The sequence below is a fragment of the Poecilia reticulata genome, linkage group LG21 (assembly GCF_000633615.1).
Source record: "Poecilia reticulata strain Guanapo linkage group LG21, Guppy_female_1.0+MT, whole genome shotgun sequence".
Taxonomy (NCBI): domain Eukaryota; kingdom Metazoa; phylum Chordata; class Actinopteri; order Cyprinodontiformes; family Poeciliidae; genus Poecilia; species Poecilia reticulata.
In genome coordinates, this window is record NC_024351.1 from 18,960,856 (window position 1) to 18,970,625 (window position 9,770).

Sequence of the window (9,770 nt, forward strand, 5' to 3'; positions counted from 1 at the left end):
CAACAACCAGATGTCCCCACTGTCATAAACCAAGAAGAAGACAACAGGAAGTAGTTGGAGGATGATTGAGCGCCATGTTTTTAACGACTTGTTGAATGAACAAACATATTCACACATTATTTTAATCGCGTTTCTCACCTAATGAAAGCACCTCAAATGTGAAATTGTGTCTTTTACACAATTTGTGCGCACATTTCTAATGGAAATGCAGCTAGCGAGTATTTCAGCTGTTCATAACATCTCATGTTAGCAGCTTACACCATTAGCATTGTGTAGCCTGTAAAACACATGGACATAAATGGTTGTAGAACACCACAGGAGACGAGACTTCTGCCAAGATACGGATAACTGGCTGTGAAAACCCCAAACTACACCTGCAAGAAAAGAATGACGTCATCCTCTTCCTGCAGCTCCGGGAGAGAGAACATATTTATTAGTTACTGCAGATTTCATGCAGGCTTTATAGGAAGAAGCTCCGAACAAATTCACTATGTGCTTTCCATGAGAAGGTGATCGTCAAGGGCCACAAACTACCTCCGTCTTCACCGTAAATATCAATCTAATACTAATGTGGCAGTGATACTCTTTTATGTGTTGGAGGCGCTACAACATAATTGAGATTATTTAAAAATAAATCATCCTCTATCTCTGACTGGCTCAGACCGGCCCCTCCTTCCCGTTTCTTTAAAGTGTGGTCACAAAGAGCGTTATCTACTGCCGATTAGATGGAACTCTTCCTAAGCCTCTTCACAGAGACCCACTTCAAAAAAATGTGTCTGACCTTTCCCTATAATGGAGTTTCTTTTTAAGTGTGAGATTTTAGAGAGGGGTGGGATGTGCTCCACATATAAAAATGTTAATTCTTTTACATGTGAGAGCAAACTTCTCGGTTTTAAGCAGAGTATATAAAGGCCTAATAATGGCAACTTTTCTGGCGTGTTTTCATCCCCGCTGTTATCTGCTGATTTCTGCTCTGGGTCAGTCCACTGATAAAGCAGTTTAATAATGCCTCCCCAAGGTGGGTACAAATTGTTGGCTCCTTTTAATGCTTAAAAAATTAAGGTAGAAAGCTTTGAAAAGATTTTATTCCGTTTATTGAAAAGTAATAAACGGTGAAGGAGCAGAATTGCTAGCACCTATCTTTCTGTCAGTTTACAAAACTCCTATTCAGTGTTAACAGCCTGGATAAATACAGAGTTTGATTTCATGATTTGGAGAAAAAAGTAAATGTTTCATTCTCTTTTTTTTCCCTTTCATTTTCTACACACAAAAATCTAATAATTCTATATACAGTTGTTTGTTCCATTGATCTTTATTCCACTGACATTTTATTTCTGATTTGAAACATACATGTTGAATAATTGATTTTTTTCATAAGTTTTTTATTTTTTGACTCACTGACTAAATGACCGACATCATTTACAAATCAAATAAAAGGTAATTTCTCTACTTTTTTGGACTCTAGAAAACCTTAAATTGAGTCTGTAAGTAGATGTAGCTGAAATGCAAAAGCTTTTTTTTTTTTTTTTTTCTTAATCCTATGCAAAGTTGAGAGACAAGGCTTTAAAGAATCTGCATTTAGTGCAGGACAATCCAGTTTGGAAATGTATCTGATCTATGTGGGTCCAAATGCCAAAGCAGTGGTTAAATGGCTCCATATTATATAAAAAATCAATAAGATATAAAGGTTAATATGTTTTAATAAAATGTCAATGATGCTGTAAAAACACCAGAATAAAATCTAAACTCTTCAAACCGGGAAATACGGACATTTTGAAATGTGTATGAACCCTGTCCTTGTTACATTCTTTAATACCGACCTTCCCACGACATCAGCTTCCTCACCGAAGAGGGTTGTTTTTGTTCACGGATTGGAAACAGATCAGCGTTGCAGATGAAAATTGACCAATGCAGATTACCGGCTGATGCTTCGGTGCATCTCAGTGTGTGCAAACCCTTGTGTGCATTTACCAGGTTGGAAAACATGCAAAGTAAAGCTAAAATGACTGAAAATAGATTTCCTCCTTCCTCAAATCTGGTGCAGAAGTGACGGAGGTGGCCGACTAACAATAGCTTTTCTACAGAAGTGGACGGCGTCTCGTTTCAGCAAAAAGCCAGGAATGCGACTCGGGACACTTCCCCTCGCATTATTTATGGAAGGCTTTTGCTGAAAGATTTAATAGGATTTCACTTTCCTTTGCCAGGTTTTTCTTGTCGCTCGTGACGCCCTGCGCGGAGAAATTGAACTTCCTGCTGGTGAAATGGGCTCTTCTTGTCTCAGTTTTTAAGAGATTGGCTGCATAAAGTTTTTATGAAGCAGAGGAGATGGGGGACACTCCAGGCTGTGCGAGAGTGTGTTATCAGGCTATTGTTCAGATTGTTCCTGGCTTCTTCACGATTTTACAGAGATTTGCTCGGTTCAGCAGAGGTCTTGGAGCACTCTCACAAGAGCCCGGGGCCTGTAAAGAACCTTGCTTGTATGGCGAGTAATGAGTATCTGGAGACCAGACTGTTGAAGCAAGCGGTGACATTAGGTGGAGAGAGGATAATTTGTCATTAACGGAGTCAGTGGAGAATATCAACATGTACAACCTGAAACGCTGCATCTCACATACACACAGAAATGGGGCTTGTCTAGCGTTTGCGACGTTCTGAGAAAGTTGACGGAAAGTCAGCTCAAGGGAGTGCAGAGGCGCAGACGACTTTAAATATATTTTCATTGCAACTACAGTTTGTGAAGTATGATGGAGTATTGGGGTCATGGTAAGAAAACGAAAAAGAAAATGAAATCACAAGAGTAATACAATAAAGTTATGAGAATAAAATCATAATACTCAAGAATTCTTTTATTGTTACACCATTTCGCAATCGCTTGCTTGTGCAATTATGTCCCAGATAAAGCAGTATAAAAAATTAATGGAGTAGTCTATGCTACATGTATAAATGTATATTCATAATATTATGACTTTATTGTAATTTTATGACTATTCTCACATTGACATATTCTACTAAATTTATTACTATTCTCACATTGTTATGGCATTATAATATGGTAATATTATCTCTTTATTCATGTCATGTTATGACTTTCTTCTCATTTTATTGGAACCTTATTCTCATATTTTTTAGACTTTATCATCGAAATACGATTTTGTCCTCATTACAACTTTATTCTCATATTTTTAAAAATGTATTCTTGTAATATTATGAATTAACCTTTTGCTGAAATTGCTCATTTTCTTGCTTTCTCTCTAAAATTTCAGATCCAAATAAATAGGGGGCGATACATAGTTTCTAATGCACAACACGCACATAAAAAAGAAAAAAAAGAACACCAGTGTGGCCTGTCTTCCACCCACAGGAAGAAAAACATTAAGTTTTATGCCCCCACCACTCCACACCCTCACATTATTCTTCTGCTGTCCCGTTCTGCTTCCTCCCACACATCGGTCTCCGAATGGTCATATATCTGTTTTCAATGAGCGCCGTTGCCGCTGGGTGATAACCCACAGGACGGCAAGTCTGCCTTCAACTTCTGGAGGTGGAGAACAAAAGCTTCAGCCTGTTCAGAGCAGGATTTCTACTCTCCTGTTAGACCTAATGTACAATACGGATGTAACTCTTTTTAATTGAGCTACATAAATGTTTGGGGTAATCAGACATATTAAATGTGACTTCTTGGCATTGTTTTTCGAATAAATGCAGAAAATCAGAGCATTTAAATGATTAAATAATGAATATTTATCACCAGATTAAACCAACCTGCATCACCAGCTAATTATGGATCATTTCAAAGAAAACCAGATTCTCAGAGAAGCAGGTGAAAGGTGAATTTAAATGATTAATTGTTTAATAGCAATTAGATTTAAATTACCACTGATCTGAGGGAAATGTTGTATGAATAATATATTACGGCTTAAGACTTCTTAAAGAAGAACAATCAACAAAGTAGCATTAATTCAAATTGACCTTTGTAAGGCAACATCAGTAAAATATAAGACTTGAATAGAACTGTTATCAGGTAATTACCAACTTAATGACGGATTCTGGTTACATCAACAATAAATCATATTAATCCCCAAGTCACTGGAGACTTTTGACCAAAAAGTTGTCACTTTTTCTCAGCAAAAGTAGAGAAACAAAAACCAATGCGGACTTAAATAAATATTTATATTTAGGCTTTGCGTAGCCTTGAATTGGCAATTGTATGGCTCCCATGGTTGACATAGCAGGATCTGTTTTAGATGTGAATGAGTTAAAGATCTGGACTGAAGCCTGTTAATGCAACTATATCTAGCTACTGCTGCTTCTTCTTCTTTTTCTTCAACTTATGTAACATCTGATTCAGAGCTTGCTGCTACAGAGAGACATCTCATTTATTGTGTTGAGACTGAACTAACAATTTTACGTTTATTTTTATGCAACTTTGGGCTTCTTCTTGACTCAATGGAAAATTTAGAACTTCACTCTTTGAGTGAGAAAAATATTGAAGTTCATGCTCTCCAGTTGGGATATAAAATACAATCCAATATGACAATATGTAATAGTTATGGACATGCCACACCAACCTTTGTTCTGTTAAGAATATAAATAATTTTCTATTTTGCCTTTTGTGCTAGCATATTGAAAGGTTTGCGTTACTATGGCTCCCAATTTTACACAGTTCTAAATGTGATCAAGTAAAAGAAATTTTGTGGAAAATCGGATTTTGTCGTGTCCTTGAAGTATTCGTGTCAATTTTGCATTTAGTCCACATTTGTTGTATACATGAAACTTGCATAACAAAATGGCATTTCTCTAGTGTCAAACGACTAGTAACCCAATATGGGAGTGTTGTTTTCCTTTGCCATCACGTCTTCCTACTTTTAATTGGCAAAGAGCCTCCTTGTCTTTCAAAGGTCTGTAAAAAACTGAGATGGATTAACATTCTTCTGACTTACTGCCAATACTGGAAGCTGCCTGGGTCTCGTTTCCTTCCCACATCTTCCTCTTGTTCATATTGGAAGATCAGTGATCGTTAAAGGTGTCTTGGTCTGCTCGGTGGTCAGGTCTCAACACACTGAACTACCTTCTGTTTGCACAGATACACCACAGCTCGATACTGATGCCGTATCACTTTGCTCCTCTCATTCTCACCCACAGCAGAGCGAGGCCATCAACCATGTGGAGGGATGTCTTCTCAGAGTGTTGGTGTCAGCGATCCCAACGCATGTAACCGCAAGGAAACAGTTGAAATAGAATCAGAAAACCTGAGAGCTTTATTTTCAGCTAAAGACTCATACCAGGCTTATTCTCTGGCAAGGAAGGCTTTGAAGCTTAAAGTCATATTCTGTTTCTTGGCCTCATAATGACCCTCCAAATGAATTTTTGTGTGAACTCGTCAACATGTTGGCCTGGTTTTCATCCCTAAATTTGCAGTACTCTCCAGAACGCGAGTTTGTCAATTTTATTCTCGTCTAGCGATAAAATTGTACCCTTCAGAATGACGAGAGCTCTTTGGACTGAGATGTTGTGCGTGAAACTTCGTGCGGTATTTTGTCTTTTCAAAAGGAGGGACTTGAAATCTTCTAGTCAAACTGGCAGAGCAGCTCTTTCTCCTCCTGCTCGGTGCTTTTCAGCAGACCCCACAGCTCCCTGGTGACGATATCAAACAGCCAGAGAGATGTATTCACACGTGGCACAGGCTCTTGATTTCACCGAAGCTATACAGTACATTTGTAGCTGAGAGCTACGCTTGCGCTTGTGTGATGAGAGAGAGGGTAGAAATGATGAGATCAATGCTCTCCCGGTGGATGTAACAAAGGTTATGAATTTACATGACAACGTTTGGCCTTCAGTGGTGAATTGCTGAAAGAATATAAATGTTTGTCTGTCTGTGGCTTGAAGCGTTTGGAGATCAGTCTAACACCGTTTTGCGATGTTGGTTGATTGAATTGGATTTCGCTCCAGGATTCTTTAGATGCGTTTCTTATGTGGCATTAGCAACTTAATCATTAAACCCAAACTGCTAGCCTGGTGTCATATTAGTGCGATGACAAATGTGACGGACGTGCCTGTGGCAAGCTGTGATGTTTTTCTGTCCCATAGTCGGTGGACTGTGCAGCTGCTCCACTCTAACCGATCCGTACCACTGTCCTTTGGACCTATAACTAATTTGTACGGGGTGAGGTACAGGTCAGTTGTATGGGTCGCTTGTATAATAGAAACAGACAAAATAGCATACCAAACCACACCAGTTCTAGAGGTACTGCTGAGTAGAACAAAGCATTAATGACCCAGCAAACTGGCACTCTAGAGAGGAATCTAAAAGCACTCTCTGTGGTGCCTAATATGCTTTTAAGTTACCACATTGGCAAACGACTTGGTATTTGACAAAATCTTACTTAATTCACCTTTAGATGTGAACACATTCTGATTAAAAATATATTTTTCACCTAAAAAACTATTCGCTGTTTAGCTACAGGCAGAAAGTGTCACCAGACTTAAAATGGGACCATGTTGGGCACATTGTCATTGTCCAAACACAGAAATGTTCTTTTTTTTGTGATCCTGACTCAGAGATGTATTTTTGTTTCAGTAATGGATTTTGCATGTTGGGAATGAATAAAGCTATCTTGGGTACAGGCCAGCTTTTTCTACTTTGATTTGTTCTTTGAAGCACATTACTCTGGTTGGATTTGCCCAATAGTGTCATTTATAGGAAATGTCACAAAAACCACAATCTTTATTGTAGTATCCAATAAAGATTGGATACTTCAATAAAGATTGAATATTTGTGCCACACGAATATTCTCGTGTCTCGTGATATTTTATGCGTTTAAACATAATGGAGACTGATATTGGTCTATGTTGGCAGAATTGTTCTTTTGTCCCTTTGTAATCCTTAGACTGGCTGCTTCCTTTCTGCTTCTTTAAGGTGAAGGAAATAAGAATTATCTACTGCAGATGACCTCTTTGAAAGGACTCCTCTTTAGTTGTTCATTAGTTGTTGTAGACTCATCAAATGCACATCAATGGTACAAATCTTTCATTCCCAAAGACGCTTCATTAGATTAAGATGGTGACGGCGGATGAAGAAAAAAAGATCCGTCTCAGACATTTTGAGCTTTGTGACTTGGTGCAATAGAGTAGCTAGCAGGTAAAGATATTATATTATATAAACATGCACTGCTACTTGAAATTGAGTTTATCTTTGCTGCAGTGACATTGCCTGCTACTTGATTCCTCTTACAGATCCCGAATAGTTGGTTTTAGCTCTGGCATTTGTCATTTTCATTGTTATTATTGGAACTAGCATGCTTTTTAAGAAAGTTTTACAAAGAAAGTGAGAGAAAAAAAAAAACAACAAAGCTCCATCCATCTTTTCAGGCTTTATATGTTGTGGCTGAGAAACAGCTGCAAAAAAATATCTATGTTGGTGTTTCTATGACAGGTAAACACAGAGTCTGATGATTCAGAAGTGGAGAGCATATCATCACCAAATACTGAGTAAATAACTGGACAACAGGAAAAGAAGCATGTTTTCTCTTCCTTACTGTCTGCTTGTTGTTTTTTTTATTTCATCAACAAAGCTACACTGCATCGATCTGTTTGGATACAACAACCTTCATCCACTCATACTTTTAGAAAGATTTGTTTCACCCTGATATTTATTTGTAATAACACATCCAGCTCACGAGGTTAGTCATTTATTCACTGTATATCATACTGCCCTCCAGTTTAATATATAGAATCCACCAATAAGGTTCTCTGATTAATCTTGATCATGAGTTTTTCTGCGTTGACTTCCCGCAAAGATTTTTTCTTTTACAATCTGTTGCATTTATCACCATAAAGCTTAGAAGATGCATGCCAAGCTGTTTGCAGCCCAATGTTGCACTGCAATGTTCCTCTCTGTTTTTCCATCATTCAGCTATATGACTGCCTGTCTCCCACATATGACTGAGCCACAAGAGATGGAGGTCAGCTATCTGCTCGCTAAAGCCATTAACAGAGAAATAGGATTGTGTGTTGGTGTGCAGAAGAGTTGATGTGTTTGTATTTGCTCTGGGAGAGAGAGAGAAAAAAACCCTGCTTTGAATCTACTGGAAAATTGCTGTAAAAACTGGCAGACTCCAAAAGGATGGCATGTGTGTTTACTAGCATTCATGCTAAATTGTAGGCTTATGTGCGACATTAAATCTAATGTAGCTGCTACGGCATGAGTAATACTGTGAAAATGTATTTGCAGCATTCAGATTGTTGCCTTTTTATTACAATCAAATGTTTCTGCTTGTAAGGAATAATTCAGATTTTATCTATTCATCACTGAGGGCACCACTCCATTTTTGTTATGTTCTAGAAACATAATGATGCTGTACTTGCATTTCTTTCAGTGGATATTGTGTTACTTTTGAAATATTTTAGCCTAATGCCTGCAATTCTACATAAGTAACGATGTCTGCGTCATTAGCGCCGTTCATTCACCATTCAAGGGGAGGCAATTGCTGTTTAGTGGGTGGTTGATTGGGATAGCTTTTGGTTCTCTTTAATTCAGTAATATTTTATTTTTTCCAAAGGGAAATTAAATGTTGTCGTAACTCGTATCATCAAAGTATCTTCACAGAGTCACTGTGGATGATGACACTGTGGGCAAGAAGGACCTTCAGTAGCAGTCAGTCTTGCAACGAATCCTAAGAAGCCTCTGACTGAAGACTAAATAATGACATGCTAGCTGCTCACATTTGGGCATTGGGGATGGGAGCCAAACAAAAAACCTTGTTGCCACAGTATCACTTTAGAAAGTAAATAGGTAGGGGTAAAAATCTTTCCCTCTGCACAGCTTAAAGCTACTAAACTACTAAAGCTCCTCGGTGGCAAGGCCCCGGGGGTGGATGAGATCCGCCCGGAGTTCCTTAAGGCTCTGAATGTTGTAAGGTTGTGTTGGCTCACGCGACTCTGCAATATCGCATGGACATCGGGGGCAGTTCCCCTGGAYTGGYAGACTGGGRYGGTGGTCCCCCTGTTTAAAAAGGGGGACCGGAGGGTGTGCTCCAATTACAGGGGGGTCACACTCTTAAGCCTCCYTGGTAAGGTCTATTCAGGGGTCCTGGAGAGGAGGGTCCGTCGGATAGTCGAACCTCGGATTCAGGAAGAGCAGTGTGGTTTTCGTCCTGGTCGTGGAACACTGGACCAGCTCTACACCCTCAGCAGGGTCCTGGAGGGTGCATGGGAGTTCGCCCAACCAGTCTACATGTGTTTTGTGGACTTGGAGAAGGCGTTCGGCCGTGTCCCCAAGGGGGCCTTGTGGGGGGTTCTACGGGAGTATGGGGTACCGGGCCCTTTGTCAGGTCCCTGTATGACCGGTGTCAGAGTCTGGCAGTAAGTCGGGCTCGTTTCCAGTGAGAGTTGGACTCCGCCAAGGCTGCCCTTTGTCACCGATTCTGTTCCTTACCTTCAAAGACAGAATTTCTAAGCGCAGCCGAGGTGTTGAGGGGATCCGTTTTGGTGGCCTTAGCATCGCATCTCAGCTTTTTGCGGATGATGTGGTCCTGTTGGCTTCATCAGATCATGATCTGCAGCTCTTGCTGGAGCGGTTTGCGGCCGAGTGTGAAGCGGCCGGGATGATGCTCAGTGCCTCCAAATCCGAGGCCATGGTCTTGAGCCGGAAAAGGGTAGAGTGCCTTCTCCGGGTCAGGGGGGTCGTCCTGCCTCAAGTGGAGGAGTTTAAGTATCTGGGGATCTTGTTCACGAATGAGGGAAGAAGGGAGCGGGAGATCGACAGGTGGATT

The 9,770-nt window shown here is 39.9% G+C and overlaps 1 protein-coding gene across 9 annotated transcripts in view; it reads left to right on the forward strand.

Moving 5' to 3' along the window:
- The window catches only part of nrxn3b (neurexin 3b), a 395,380-nt gene that overhangs the window by 123,916 nt on the left and 261,694 nt on the right, over window positions 1-9,770 (forward strand). The gene's annotated exons all lie outside the window — the stretch shown is intronic.